We start from the raw sequence: 16,622 nt of genomic DNA on the forward strand, positions 1-16,622 counted from the left end.
GGGGCTCAAACCTAGGACCCCAGATCAAGAGTCTCTCATTCTTTTCAGACTGAGCCAGCCAGGTGCCCCTAGCATTTCACAACTTTTAAAGTTTGTATCTTTGGAAGGTGGTTGAGAGCTCTTAGGCTGCTTGTTAAAAAAGAAAATCAAACTGAGGGTTGCTGGAGAGGTTGTGGGTAGGGGGATGGCTAAATGGGCAAAGGCCATTGCGGAAGGCACTTGCTGGGATGAGCACTGAGTGTTATACATAGGGGACGAATCACTGGAATTTACTCCTGAAATCATTACTGCACTATATGCTAACCAACTTGGATATAAATTAAAAGATAAAAAGAAAAAAAATTTTTAAAGAAAAAAGGAAAAAGAAAACCACAGGCCCAAAAGGGCATCACTTAGATTAAGGTCTCAAGTCAATAAACCAAGACTTAATACATAACCTGACTATAGTCTCAGCCTCCCAGAAATGTAATCTTTAACCAGTCAACATGAAAATTTCCTGGTCGGCACTAAGACATTACTGATAGACCCCTTCCATTTCCCTTGGGAGGACGATCTTGCCTAAAACAATGGATTCTTTGCCATTAATTTCCATTTTTTTCCACTCCCTCCTTACTTTAAAAGCCATTCCTTTTCTGTAGCCCATTGGAGCTCCCCTCTGCTGTCTACACGCGAGGCTGCCTGATTCACGAGTTGATTAATAAAGCCAATCACAGCTTTAAATTTTATTCCGTTGAATTTTTGTTATTTAACATACTCATCTGCAATTTAAGTGCATGGAATTATAAATCAGTTGACTGAATCTTTTTTATTTTTTTTCATTTGCAGATTTAACACAGTTTTGTCAAAATACATTGCTTTTAGTTTTCAGTTGTAAACTTTAAAGCATATCAAAATCATTATTTAATTATTCAATTACATAATTTCTGGGGGAAAGTACTTATTTCTTTCTGCTGTGACTCATTAACAAGCTCCAGAAAAATCTGAAATCTCGTTTTCTTAAATTTCAAAATGTAGATCGCTCATAAAAGGATCTAGCTGTGGGGACATCCATTTTTCTTCATATCTTTCTGTGTCACCATTATAGAAGTCCATAAAGACCATATTATGATTTGAGATCAAAGACAAAGAGATTCTCAGGGAGAGAAACTTCTTGTGGAATTTTACCTGGGTGGTTTGGGGGGGATGAGAAGAGAGTAAGGACCGTTCTTTCCTGGAAGAAAGCAAGAATCAATAAGTCTCGGGGCGCCTGGGTGGCGCAGTCGGTTAAGCGTCCGACTTCAGCCAGGTCACGATCTCACGGTCCGTGAGTTCGAGCCCCGCGTCAGGCTCTGGGCTGATGGCTCAGAGCCTGGAGCCTGCTTCGGATTCTGTGTCTCCCTCTCTCTCTGCCCCTCCCCCGTTCATGCTCTGTCTCTCTCTGTCCCAAAAATAAATAAACGTTGAAAAAAATATTTAAAAAAAAAAAAAAGAATCAATAAGTCTAATCATCTAATTCTTTAGAAAAGAAAATTGAGATTCTGGGAGGCTGGGCGCCTGAGGTTAAAGAATAGACAACTAGTATGTTAACTCTTTATTAATTCAACAGACATATATTGAAAATAAATACATGCCGAGACAGTGCTGACGTCATAGACACAAACATGAATGTTAAACTTGTATGCCTCTCTCCAGGTGCTTAGAACCAAGGGGATGTGGTCAAACACACAGAAAAGAGTATTCTTTAACAAATCCACATGCTTTGTCAAATCTAAAAGACCTTCAGTTTTTTAGAACACTCTTAATTTGTAAACCACTAAGAAAACAAGCTTCTAGTTAAACTATGATGCACTTTGATTGTAAAATGTGTATCCCACTTTCAGAAAAGCCATGCTTGCAATGTGCTAACTACTCTCATAAGTACTATAGACATATTACCACCTGAACGTATACAGCAACCCCATGAAAGAGGCCTTATCACCATCATCATCATCCCCACTTAATTGATGGAGAGACTGAGCTACCTCAGGGTTAAGTGCCTGGCCGATGTCACACAGCTAATAAGAATTGTGACCAGGGGCACCTGGGTGGCTCAGTTGGTTAAGTGTCCGACTTCAGCTCAGGTCATGATCTCGCAGTTCGTGAGTTCCAGCCACGTGTCAGGCTCTCTGCTGTCAGTGCAGAACCCACTTCAGATCCCCTGTCCCTCTCTCTCTGCCCCTACACCGCTGGTTCTCTCTCTCAAAATAAACAAATAAAAATAAACTTAAAAAAATAAGAATTGTGACACAACTAATAAGTGACCAAGATCGGAAGGTGTGGTTTTTTTTAATGTTTATTTATTTATTTTGAGAGAGAGAGAGAGAGAGAGAGAAAGTGGGGGAGGCGCAGAGAGAGGGAGACAGAGGATCCCAAACAGGCTCCACGCTGTCAGCGCAGAGCCTGATGCGGGACTCGATCTCACAAACTGCAAGATCATGACCTGAGCTGAAACCAAGAGTCAGACACTTAACCGACTGAGCCACCCAGGTGCCCCTAGGAGGTGGGTTTTACAGTGCACACGCATCCTGCACACCACCTGCCACCAGGGCCCTGATGATGCAGCTGACAAGGAAGCACAGACAGAAAGTGTGGGCAGACCACCCAGGAGACCACCCTTGGGGAGGGCACAGTCTGAGTTAGGGAATCGGGGAAAGCGAATGGGTAGGTTTCTGAGGGGGTGATTGACAATGTGGAACCATAGCGAGCATTTGTTTGTGCCTGAGACACCACTCCTCCTTAAGGCCCACTGTCCCCTGCTTGTAAAGTGGCATCATAGTCAGAGTCCGGCCCCTCCTTCACCTGCACTGCATGGGGTGTCGTGGGCAGGTCCCCACCTCTCTGAGCCCACGTCACTCATTTAGAAATGTAGACCTACCATGCAAGGCTCCGTGAGGATGTCCTAAAAAAGAGTGAGGAAAACACCTAGTGAAAAAAAGCACCTGAGAGGTAGCAGATTGTCAATAAAGTGTAGCTGGTTGTTACTTTTGATAAACATAGAAGCCACTGGCCCCAGAAAGTGATTCTCAATCGTTAATAACACCCAAAACTTCCAAATGTTGGCCAAATCAGTGACAGCCAGAAGCACATCTTCTAACCCCGCTGTGGCCTTCAGTGCTCACATACAAGCTCAGGACCAAAAAAGGAAGTAAACACCAGACCAGAATCCAACTTGGTTAGCTACAGCTTTATGAAAACAACATAAATCCCAATGTTAATTCTGCCATCTACACTTCCCTTTAACAAAATCTTTTGGGCTTTGATTTTCTTGGAGATTTGTGTTGCTGACAAATTCTGTGAAATGTAAAAGGAAAGAACTTCAAGTCTCTGTGATGAAAGGAAGAAAGAAAGAAAGAAAGAAGAAAGAAAAGAAGGAAAGAAGAAAGAATGAAAAGAGGAAGGAAAGAAGGAAGGAAGGAGGAAAGAAAGAAAGAAAGAAAGAAAGAAAGAAAGAAGAAAGAAAAGAAGGAAAGAAGGAAGGAAGGAAGGAAGAAAGAAAGAAAGAAAGAAAGAGGAAAGAAAGAAAGAAAGAAAAGAAGGAAGGAAAGAAGGAAAGAAGGAGGAAAGAAGGAAAGAAAGAAAGAAGAAAGAAAGAGGAAAAGAAGGAAAGAAAGAAGGAAGGAGGAAAGAAAGAAAGAAGAAAGAAAAGAAGGAAAGAAGGAAGAAAGGAAGAAAGAAAGAAAGAAGGAAAGAGAAGAAAGAAAGGAAAGAAGGAAGGAAAGAAGGAAGGAAGGAAGAAAGAAAGAAGAAAGAAGAAAGAAAGAAAGAAGAAAGGAAAGAAGGAAGGAAAGAAAGAAGGAAGGAGGAAAGAAAGAATGAAAGAAAGAAAGAAAGAAAGAAAGAAGAAAGAAAAGAAGGAAATAAGGAAGGAAGGAGGAAAGAAAGAAAGAGAGAAAGAAGAAAGAAAGAAAAGGAGGAAGGAAAGAAGGAAGGAGGAAAGAAAGAAAGAAGAAAGAAAAGAAGGAAGGAAAGAAAGAAGGAAGGAGGAAACAAAGAAAGAAGAAAGAAAGAAAAGAAGGAAGGAAAGAAGGAAGAAAGAAAGAAAGAAGAAAGAAAAGAAGGAAGGAGGAAAGAAAGAAAGAAAGAAAGAAAGAAAGAAAAAGAAAGAAAGATATTAGATCTGTCCAAATGGCTCCCCGCAATCCGTTTGAAGACACTCATTACATTCCCCTCACTGAATGTAATGAGTGTCTTCAAACGGTATGAGGACATAAGCATGTCTAGCAGTCTCTGGACACAGTAGGTACATCTTTTGATTGATGTAAAAAGGGGTAGAAAGGGAGGACGGAATACCTGAAGAAATTTCTAGAAATAATTTGCGAGGTTGTGTTATCCAAGGGGGGTAGGGGTAATGCATGTTTTTCTACACTTTCCTCTTACAGTCATTGAGTGTTGATTCGACTGCCGCCATTTACAGAGTGCGTGTTAGGTAGGCCGTGCACCAGGTGGGAGGGACGCCACGGGCCGCGCAGCCCGGTCCTGCGCTCCAGGAGCTTGGAAGAATAGAGGTAGGGTGAGAGGCTCACACATGCGCTAAGTGCCTGAAGGCCAGTGTCAGAGGTCACGCCAAGAAGGCCAGCCCTGAGGTGAGGAGCACAGTTGGGAGTGTCAAATGAAGAAGGATCCAGACGGAATTCCAGTTCTGCCCGGGCTGGGCTAACGGCATGGGATCGGGGCTGAAGCTGGGAGTCCGGGGGCGATGCTGCCGGCTCCCAGAACATCGTGCCACACGACACACACACACAACACACACGCTCACAAACACACTTAGAAACACACACGTGTTCACAACACAGATACCCACAACACACGGGCTCACGAACACATGACCACACACACTCGCGCATGCACACGTACTCACACACACACCAGACCGCAAACACACACGCTCACAAGCACGCGTGTTTCCAAATATCCCACAGCCAGAGCAGCTGACCACGAGGCCTGCCAGGGCTCCCCCAGTTTTTCCACTGAGAGCCCAAGTCCCAGAGAACCCTTCACTGCCCAGCAAACCTGGAGGATGGTCGCCACGGTCCCCTGCTCAGGACTCGGCCCTTCCTCCCGCTCTCATCAGGCATCCCTCCATTCTCCCCTCCCTTTCCAGCACAGAGCTTCTCAAGCTTCGAAGTGCGCAGAACCACCTGAGGGCCTGGAAACGAGGGGGCTCCTTGACCTACTTCCCGAGTGTCCATTGGGCGGGTCTAGAGGGAGGGTAGGGGACTTCAGGCCCAGCCAGCCCCAGATGGTGCTGAAGCCACTTGTTCTTTGAGCAGCACTCAACAGTGCAATGCCTTCCAGGAGCGTATGGTATGGAACAACCTCTCCGGGGGGCATTCTCCAAGCACCAGCTGCCCAACCCCCCACACCGGCTCCACAAGCCTTCCAGGAAGCCAAGACCCGGCCCCGGATTTCAGATAGGGCACGGGGAAAGGGAGATAAGGGCATCCCGGCCCCTCTCAAGGGGAAGGTTCTCCCACAATGCAATGGTTTATGCAACTCGAATGTCCCATGATGCACGAATGAACAAGCAAAGTGTGGTATGGCCCAAGAATGGAACACTGTTCAGCCTCAAAAAGGAGGGAAATTGTGTCACATGAGTGAACCTTGCGGACCTTAAGCTAAGCGAAATAGGCTAGACACAAAGGGGCAAATATATGATTCCACTCATTTCAGGTACCTAACATTGTCAGATTCATGGAGGCGGAGAGCATGGAGATGGGCAACTAGTAGTTGTCCAGGATTCAGGAGGTGGATGGCGTTAATGTTGCACAACAATGGAAGTGTAGTTAATTCTACCCTTCACATGGGCACCTGAACTCTACCCTTAATATGGTTAAAGTACTACATTTTATGGTGTGTTTATTTTATCACAATTCAAAATAAACAGTTATTTTTAACGAGATGCTTTGAGGGGAAGCCGCAGCTCTGCCCACGCCCAAAGCTTTGCCGCTGGTGTGGCAAACACACTCAGCGGGGTTCTTTTTTCCCAAGATCCAAAGGACACCACTTTGTATAATAGTGTTATTTTGCAAGAGAATCCACTCCGATTTGATTCCAATAATGAGGCTCATATAAAGTAAACAGATTCCATCGAGGTCTTTCCCTTGAAGAAAACTCATCAAGAAGATTTACCTGGTACTGGCTTTTTCTTTCTCCAATATTTTGCAGACAAAGTCAAACCATGGGCCGCCATTAGACTTCTAGCCCACCTGACAGAAATGGTCTAAGAATATTAACAGCCTTTTTCTTTCTTTTTTTTTTCCTTGTTAAAGATTTTATTTTTAAGCGATCTCTACATCCAATGTGGGGCTCAAACTCACAACCCTGAGATCAAGAGTCATACGCCCCACGGACTGAGCCAGCCGGGAGCCCCTTAACAGCCTTTTTTTAAACCAATCCATTGGCTGAGAGAGGAATTGGGAGTGTGATTTCATACTACAGGTGGAAATTCTCAAATGAATGGGGTTTTTCCAGGAAGGCTTTACATCTAACCATTAAGAAAGCTAAATTACTTCCCAGAGAAATACTTACATCTGCCAACATTAGTTGCTGAAACTGTCACTGAGCGTTTGCTCATGTGAGTGAAGATCCCATCGTAGCTATGCTTTTAAGAAATCTAAAGATAAAATCATACTGAGACAAGGAGTTCCTCCTGGCAGAATCAGTTCTAAATTCAAGCCACCCACACTGGAGGACGCTGTCTTACTTGTTTACATCTCAGGCCATGGGGACTTGGAGCCTAAAAACCTTAAGACTCCTGGTGGCTCGGTCAGTTAAATGTCCAACACCAGCTGAGGTCACGATGTCGCGGTTCACGAGTTCGAGCCCTGCCTCGGACCCTTTGCTGTCAGCATGGAACCCACCTTGGATCCTTGGTCTCCTTCTCTCTCTGTCTCAAAAACATGAGAAACCAATGTTCCTGACCTTATCCTACAGGTCACTTCCAGGCTGCATAATGACTCAGTGATCCATCTAAAATCATTTTATTAGATTCCTTTCAGCTTAAACCAGCCAAAGAGGATGTAGATGTTTGTAACTAAAAACCCTGGCTAATACATACATATACAAAAATGATTCTATCACAAGCGGCCGATACCGAGGTGATGTATTTAGACAATGCAACAGCGGGTAGGAAGTAAACCACATTAGGAACCCATAAATTAATTGATGTTGTGCAAAATGTATTTATTCAACAAATGCTATTAAGTGTCTTTATGGACCGGGGATGGGTGGAATTGGTGAGTATTTCTGTCTTAAAATTCCTATTTATCTCCTATTACTTTTGTAAAATACTGTATATAATAGTATTTAAGGTCTATAAAATATGTGCATTATAGTAAGAGCTACAATATGCTATGAAATAATTTTAAGGCTTTGGTTATTGAAGTGAAATTCTAAATGTACCTAAATGAGTTTAAGCCAAGTTGGCCGTGATGTTTGATATTTGCCTTTAGAGGAACTTATTGGGTAGCAAATGCCAGTTTTCCACCATTGGACATCACTGATATGAGAAAAGGGCGCTTTCCTTTGGACTTCTGCAGAGGTGCTAGCTCCCATTATGAGCAACGGGATTTAGAGAGACCTTGAAAGTTATGACCTTATTAGGATTCTGATTTGCTTTGAGGGCTATTTCTTTTGCTTCCAAAGCTTGTTTATTAACTTATGATTCCAGTAAGGCCCAATCTTAGGGAGGAAAGACGGCCGTCAACCCACCATCTCTGCCCCCTCCTCAAGTGGCAGGTTTCAGTGAGGAAGAGTATTTCCTGTACCCATATTGAAAACACTTAAAAGCACGCAGTTAAACAAAATCCAAGATGGTTGCACTAATGCTTCAGCAAAGCTCGATGTTAAAGCAACCTTTTTTCTCTGATCTATGAAGCTCCTTTCCTCCCTTTCTTAGGCTCAGGAACCCGGTACCACCCTGAAAACAACTAAGGAGTCAGCACTTGCACAGTTCCTGTGGAAACCGGCTAGACCCTGTATTTCTCTATGAACGCCCCTCCCACCCAGCCCATTCCTTCCTGGCAGTTTTTTTTTTTTTTTTAATTTATTTTTGGGACAGAGAGAGACAGAGCATGAACGGGGGAGGGGCAGAGAGAGAGAGAGAGAGAGAGAGAGAGAGACAGAACCGGAAACAGGCTCCAGGCTCCGAGCCATCAGCCCAGAGCCCGACGCGGGGCTCGAACTCACGGACCGCGAGATCGTGACCTGGCTGAAGTCGGACGCTTAACCGACTGCGCCACCCAGGCGCCCCGCTTCCTGGCAGTTTTTTGAAGGCCATCACCTCCCAAAGACCATCCTTTGCCCAGCAGAGCAATAAAGCCATATTGTTCCTCTTTATCCCAAACTCCGTCTTTACGTTATATTCTGGCTCCGAAGCACAGAGGTTGGTTTTCGACAACGGTCTCCAAGGGACCTCTGTCGAGTAGATGAAACACTGACGCCTACTTTCCCAGCCCCGCTCACAAGCACAGAGCATTGATTTTCTTGTCTAATTACAAAACAGCATTCTTATCAAAATAAACGTATGGCGTGGTCGTACCCAACTGATAAGAAGAGCTCAACAGAAACGCTCAACTGGACGGAAACCACGTCTGGAATCCGACATTCTCTGCGAGCAGATGTCCCGAGTTGGGACACTTCCTCATTGTACTTCTTTATCCCGATCATCTTCAGAGATTACCTGATGTCAGCTGTGTCTTTATCCCAGGTCTGTTGGGCAGAGATGCCTGCGGTTGGGGCTAAGGATCTTTCTGTTTTGTTATAATTTCTTAGAAAATTATTTTGGAGGAATTATTCCTTCAGTAACTGTTTTCAAAACCAAGGGTTAGCAAATTACAGCTAGAAGCCAAGCCCCACCCACTGCCTGTTTCTGTAAATAAACTTTTACTGGGAAACATGTACACCCGATTGTTTCTGTACGTCTCCAGCTGCTGCCGTTATAACGGCAGCGTTTGAGTATTTGGGACAGACTGCATGGCCTGTAGAGCCTAAAATATTTACTATTTGGCTTACGCAGAAAAAAAAATCACCAACTCCGGATCTAAATCATGAAAAAAACTGAGACGATAACTTAGACCAGTGTAAATAAAGCATATTATACTATGTTTGCACTTGAGACAAATAATATAAAATTTAATGAGTTTATACGTTTATTTCCCTTTACTGTTCTTTTTTTAACCTCTATGTTTTTCAAATATTGTAGAATAGAGATGTATACGTTCTGTTAACATGAAAAAAAGTAATATAATTTATTTGCTACACACGAAATGGCAGAACGTTATTTGAAGTTAGACCGTCGGGGCGCCTGGGTGGCGCAGTCGGTTAAGCGTCCGACTTCAGCCAGGTCACGATCTCGCAGTCCGTGAGTTCGAGCCCCGCGTCAGGCTCTGGGCTGATGGCTCAGAGCCTGGAGCCTGTTTCCCATTCTGTGTCTCCCTCTCTCTCTGGCCCTCCCCCGTTCATGCTCTGTCTCTCTCTCTGTCCCAAAAATAAATAAACGTTGAAAAAAAAAAAAATTGAAGTTAGACCATAAAGCTGTGTATTGAAAATCTTCAGGGCAACAACTCAAAACATTTCTTCAAAGAGGATCCATAATAATCCCACAGTGGAAATAAAGTGGAATCATGAGTAGCTGTGGGTAATTAGTACAGATCTAGAGGCTGAGAGATTTTTTCAGAGAAGCGGGCTAAATCTCAAGAAGAACTATCTTATTTAATCCTTACGTCATGTTGGCTGAAATTAAAAATATTACATTTCCGGTATGAATCAATCTACACAAGTTCGTACAAAATGCAAGAAGAAATGAGAGCCCAGTGAACTGAAGTGTTTCTGAACACCTGGAAAGTTGAAAGCTGAACCGTCACAGAAGAGAGTAGGTGGGGTTATATTAAGGCCACAAGAGCTGAAGAGAAGGACTGGATAACTTACCATGGAGAAAACCAGCAACAATGACCTCTGGCCTCAAAGTGGGGGTTGACTCTGCTGTGTAGGTACACCCAGCATCAGGCAGTTGGGGACAAATGGTTCCACATAATAGGAGTATACAATGAACCCAGGGAGAATGTAAAAAAGGTATTTTCCAAATTCTTTTATTTATTTATTTTATTTTATTATTTTTTTTTTAATTTTTTTTTCAACGTTTATTTATTTTTGGGACAGAGAGAGACAGAGCATGAACGGGGGAGGGGCAGAGAGAGAGGGAGACACAGAATCGGAAACAGGCTCCAGGCTCTGAGCCATCAGCCCAGAGCCCGACGCGGGGCTCGAACTCACGGACCGCGAGATCGTGACCTGGCTGAAGTCGGACGCTTAACCGACTGCGCCACCCAGGCGCCCCTCCAAATTCTTTTAAAGGAAAATTGCTCAAGCTGTCGGGAAACCTTTGCCAGTGAATACGGTGCTGATCAGTGACATCTTGGAATACCTACTGAGTTGGGGGTGATCTCCAACTGCCCTGATCAGGAAGAGGTTTGTGTAGGAAATCTACTACCGAGGACAGGATTCTAGCCTCACCGGGTAATCTTCCGCTGGGCAGTGGGTGCTCAGAGGCCTCAGGAGGTGCCACCATCTGTGATATGTGGGGCTTGATGGCAACAGTCTACATCCGAGAAGATCGGGATTCACTGATCAGGCACGGTGGGACATCTGGAGGGGTCTGAACCTCTGCAGGGCCGGGCCGGGGCCTTATTCACCACTTCCCGGGAAGTGCCTTGCTCAGAATTCACTCTCAGTAAACATCTATTGAATTAGGTTAGTTTGGAATCAATCGTTGCCAGTGACTCTGTGAAAATATCTGAATTCAAAAACAGCAAGACGTACGTCTACACTTAAGGATAGTAAATCTTTCCTGAATGACAAAGCTAGAAACAAGTAAATCTTACATCCCCTTTCACAGTTTGTTTATTCATTCAACAAACATATACTAAGCACCCACTCGTGCCAGGAATGATGCTGTGCACTACAGATGAGGTAGTGAGTGATCTCTGACCGAATACGCTTACAGTCTTGCCGAGAAACAAGGTATTCTAATACAAGGACATAAGTCATATAATGATAATAATAATAATAATATATAATAATAGGGGCACCTGGGTGGCTCAATCGGTTAAGCGTCCAACTTCGGCTCAGGTCATGATCTCGTGGTCTGTGGGTTCGAGCCCCACGTCGGGCTCTGGGCCGACAGCTCGGAGCCTGGAGCCTGCTTCGGATTCCGTGTCTCCCTCTCTCTCTGCCCCTCCCCTGCTCATACTCTCTCTCTCTCTCTCAAAAATAAAACATTAAAAAAATAAAAATAATAATATACAATAATTATCTGTAATATATATTATTTCTATTAATTAATACAACACATTATAATTATGTATAATATAACAAATAATTTATTTATTATATATTAATACATAATAATTATATTATTATATATTATAATTCATATGATAGTATAATTCATCTAATAATAATATAATGCAAACATGCAGGCTTATAGAACCCATAGCTCTAAACACTCTTTGAAATGTTATTTCTTTGAAATGTTATTAAGTACAGATACCTTGGGGTACCTGGGTGGCTCAATCACTCGAGCGTCTGATTCTTGATTTCCACTCAGGTCATGATTCCAGGGTCATGGGATCTAGCCCCATGTCAGGCTCTGCACTGAATGCGGAGCCTGCTTAAGATTCTTTCTCTCCCTGTATAGACACTCTACCTATATTCCATAAGTACTGTTGAGTATATCTATGTTCTAGGAAACTGTACCACTTGAGATATATCCTATGCTTTTCTCAGCTGCCGACTACTGGGGGCAATATCCTGTATGGCAGAGTTCTCTTGTTTATCATATAAATCGATGCTCGTAGTGATGTTACATCTTTGTAAATTTGTCAGTATAAACACGCGTGCGTGTTTAGGGAGTATTCAGCAAATATGTGCCTGTGCTTCCTCGGGGAGTTTAAAACGTGTAACTGCATCAGAAATCACCGCAAGCTGTGTTCAGAGACTGAAAATGGTATTTGCCTAACTTCGCAGATGCCAAAATTCTGAGCCAAATTATTCTGATTCTGATTCCTAGAGTCTGAGGAAGGATAAACCACCACCTTCCTTTTTATAGCCGGAGAAAGGTTCAGATTTCAGTCTAAGTGGTCCCCGTCTGTGGCTCCCTTTGCGTTTGGTGTTCTCTCTTCCAAGCACTGAAGTCCTCTCTGGAGAAAAGGAGCCCGCTGATGTCACTTTAAATACACTTGCAATCCACTCTCTCTCATTTGGGCTTGTCATCGGTCCTGCTTAGAATGAGGCTAGAACTACGACCTATGACTTACCGCCTTCCCGTTGCACACTGAGCTCGGCTTGAGCGACCCCATGAGGACAGAACATTTGAAAACTGAAATGCAAACATTTGTTATTTCATTCTCCACTAATTTACCAAACCTGGTGCCTTACCCTGGATGGCGTCTGGAACAATGAACCGCATTCCTACGCGATCTCCCCACGCAGGAGGGACATTGATTTTTGTCAATACACTGGTCAATGAATCAGCTTGTCTTCAGGCTGGCCCAGGGAGGACCATGAATCGACCAGCCTGGGAAGTGAGAGGGAAAGCCAGGAGATTCTCCTGGCAACTGACAAAACTGTCGTGTCCCAGACACAGGCAAATTGGAACTAAAATCTGGAGTTTTGGTTTGAACAACATGCTCCTTTTTCAAATCTGACTTGACTGGTGAGACTTCAGCTTAAGTGATTCTTTGGGTTCGCCCACCTGTTGAATAAGGAAAAACGCAACCTAAGTTGTAAGCAATTCCACATTTGTGCTGAAAGCAAGGCATGAACCATAGCTCTCCCAATGTGGACTGTGCATGATGATTGAACACATACCAAAACTGAGGGCAGACTCCCCCGGTGGAAACAGTTTTTACGGGATGACGTAAAATAAAATGTACCAATGTCATCAACTTGTTTCTGACGAAAGTAGTCTGACTAATTATTTTGGTGTTTACAGAAGATTGGATTTTTCGACTTTTCTTCCAACTCTTTCTTTTGGTATCATATAAATATGGCCTATGATGACTTTGCCACTTAATAACAAAATATATTGAATGGCCTTCAACCGCTGACAAATTTAACTTTTTCTTCTTTAACCGCGGTGTGTATGCATTAATGGAGGCAGAGTCAAGGAAAGAGAGAGTAACAGAGTTCTCCAACAGAGAGGTAACTGGGCAAATACCTATGTTCTGAAAACATGCAATCTTTCCTAAGCGATCTAGAGTGGAATCAAACGGTCTTCTTTCACAAATCGTCCTTGTAGGAGAATTCAAAATAATTTACGTAGATTTTCCCTTGTCCAAAAGATGGAACTTAATCCCCCTCCCCCCACCTCTTGAGGATGGGCTACACTTCATGACTCGTTCCCAAATAATAGAGTAGAGAAAGGGGAAAACAGTGATTCCGCAGTGGACAGACCTCGCCAACATCTCCTTAACCAAGTGATGAAGATGCACAGCATCTGTGGCGTCATGTGGATGTGACATAATCCCTGATATCACGTGGCAAGAGGAAAACTTCCTCTCCGTGGTTGATCTTCATTCCTGAAGCCCGTAACTCCCATCTCACCGTGAGAAAAACATCAAGCAAGCCCAGACTGGATTTGCCTGGTTCCTACTCCTTAAGACTGTTCAGGTTATAAGGTAGAGGGAAGGAAAGAACTGTCACAGGCCAGGGAAGACTAGGGACATGACGATTAAATGCAATATGGTACCCTCTATTGGATCCTGGAACAAAAAGAGGACGTTCGTAGAAAACCTGGCGAAATCCAAATAAAGCGTGGAATTACGTTAATAGTAATGTACTAATGTCAATTTCCTAGTGTTGATGAGTGGATCACAGTTATGTACGATTTTAGTGATGGGGGAAGCTAGTGAGGGGGACACAGGACGTCTGTACTATCTTTGCAGCTTGTCTGCAAATCTAAAATTATTCTAAAATAAAGAAATAGCAAGATAAAAAGGAAAACCACGTAACATTAGCTGTTCATGGTTAATGTAAGGAAAACACAGACTGAAAATGTGAAAGTATGACCAGCGTGCTAAAAACCAAAGAAAATCTGGTTCTTTACTTTTCAGCACAATTATAAGGGATCGACACCCGTCATGAGTTCATTACAGTACTCAGCTCTTTTTCTGTTTTTCCTTCAGTAAGACTCAAGTACATTAAATTTAAAAAAAAAGGTTTTCTCTTTTCTTCCTTCTAGATTTGTTTTTAATCACCTCGGTGAAGCAGAACATTATTGTCACGACCATTTCCACTCTCTCTGTGGCTCTATGACTTCCCAGTATCCATTTGATCTTATTTCAATAATAGTACCTCAACTGTTTTGGAAGCCCCATTGAACAATGTCTAGTAAGACGGTGAATCGGATTGTAAAGCGCCCCCCCCCCCCCCCCCCCCCGCCCAGCCAAGGTAGGACATACATCCAAAGTTAGGACAATGCTACTGCCTGCCTAGCATCTGAAATCTGAACAGAGGGACATAACCTAGGCCACTTTGTCATTTCAGTAGTTGGGCTCTCATAAGTGTGCTACCTAGACTGCTTGAATTTCCCCAATTCTGTTTCCTAGTCTGGTTCTCCAATCTTCCATCACTAAAGGAGCTCTCTCATTCCCCAAACAGAACTATTTCTCCCACAGGCCTATTACAGAGCCAGCCATTCACACTGTTCCTCAGGAATGTTCTGGAACGTGCCCATTTGAAGTCAATACGTGGAAGAGCAGTAGCTAAGTTGTTCGGCCGAGCAGCCCGAGGAAATCACACTACATTTAACATTGGCCATGAACGTCCAAAGATTCTCTTCTGTGTGTTAAAACATCGCTGCAAAACTTCCGGATACAGTTTACAATTCTTTTTTGTTTTGTTGGGCCTTGTGCAAGTTAAGAATACCTGGTCAACTGGAGAACTTTGAACTCTGACTATTTGATGATATTAAGGAATGATGATTAATTTTTTAGAGGCGATAATGATATGGTCATGTTAATTTTTTTGTAAAGAGTCATGCCCTTGGAAGTGTATACTAAAGCATTTGTTCATTAAATAAATGGCTGACATTTGCTTCAGAATGACTCAGGAACAGAGAACAGTGGGTGAGGGTAGAGAAACATGCCAAGAATTACCGACTCTGGGTGGTGAATACATAGCTGTTTTCTCTTCCATACTATTTCTCTACTTTTGTGTGTTTGGTGTTTTCCATAATTTAAAAAAATGATAAAGCAATGACTGGTCATATCTGAATTATGCATTCTTACTGTTATAGTTACTATTAATAGCAGGATTTTGTGAAGTGTATGTACTGAGTTGATTGAGAGATGATGGTTAGAATGGTACACACCAAGAATTTTTACTCCTTATATCCTCTGGCTACTTGCCCATCACAGCCAAGCATACAAAGTATTCTAAGAGAAGAAGGAGAAAGTCGAAGTGAATGTTCCCTTCTTCCTCCGAAGGGATACATTTTTAACTTCTTGTAACTATGAAAGTCTGGATCTGAGTCTAAATTCCTAATTTTATGATAGGACATAAGGGTTAGGGAGTAAATCTACTTATTTGTGAAGAACTCAGATGTCACCAAAGGCATTGTGGTCCTAAATTAATCTGTATGCACAGTACCTTTTAAGAAATCAGTTTGGCATAACATTTCCAGTTCAGTAACTTCAGTTTAGAGATTATAGCTAGTTGGGAGTTGCCATTGTTGTTCTGTTTTGATCTCTGACCTTTGAACCTAGGGGAAGTATTTTTTCTATGCTTTCTGATATGCAAAGAAGCAAGATTAGAAGGGCAGCTATGGCCATGGCATTAAGATTAGCCAAATCCCTAGAAAAGCTGCACTGCTCAAGGATTGTCATTCCCATAAATTCCATACGTATTAGCACTGGCATCTCAGAAGGCAAACCAAAAGCTTGTCTCGTCCATATCCTGCCACTTTTTGCCCAAATTCAAGCCTTAGTTTGACATCTGCTCCATTCTCCCTTTTGGTCAGCTCTCGATGTCACAGCATGGGCTAGTGTGCACTCATTTTAAATTTCTAGTTCTTTCTCATTTCTCTCATCTGAGTATTTCATCTTCTTTCTGAAAAACCAAGCTATGCAGTTTAAAGTATTCTGGTTATTTTTATCCAGCAATTTTAGGTATGATGGAAAGGTTTTTATATTGGCTTCTCCACTGTCTTTCTAGAATTCGTGGTCTGATGGAGGTGCATGTCTGTCTCCCCCTAGATTAGGAGATCCATGGGGCCAAAGACTACTTTTTCTTTATTCTGTTCTCTACCAGCTCACAACAGGAAGGTAGCAGATGGTCGTTGCCCAATAGTAAATGTTGAACGAAGCAGGAAGTTGATTTTCTTTTGGGAGACATAGGAAATGCTAATCATCTTTTTTTTATTATTGTAAACCATATCACAAAACAGGGGAGGTTGAATCGATCCCACCATTCCAAAAGACTCACTGTTCAAGGATTAGATCTCCCATGAATTCCAAATTTGATATCAGCATTGGATTCACAAAATGCTAAGCAAAATCAGTTTCTGTTATATCTAGCTTCTTTTTGCCCCAAATTAAAATATGTAA

The sequence above is a fragment of the Lynx rufus genome, unplaced genomic scaffold (assembly GCF_022079265.1).
Source record: "Lynx rufus isolate CCGP_SWC_20201006 ecotype Redwood Valley unplaced genomic scaffold, mLynRuf1.p SCAF_12, whole genome shotgun sequence".
NCBI lineage: Eukaryota > Metazoa > Chordata > Mammalia > Carnivora > Felidae > Lynx > Lynx rufus.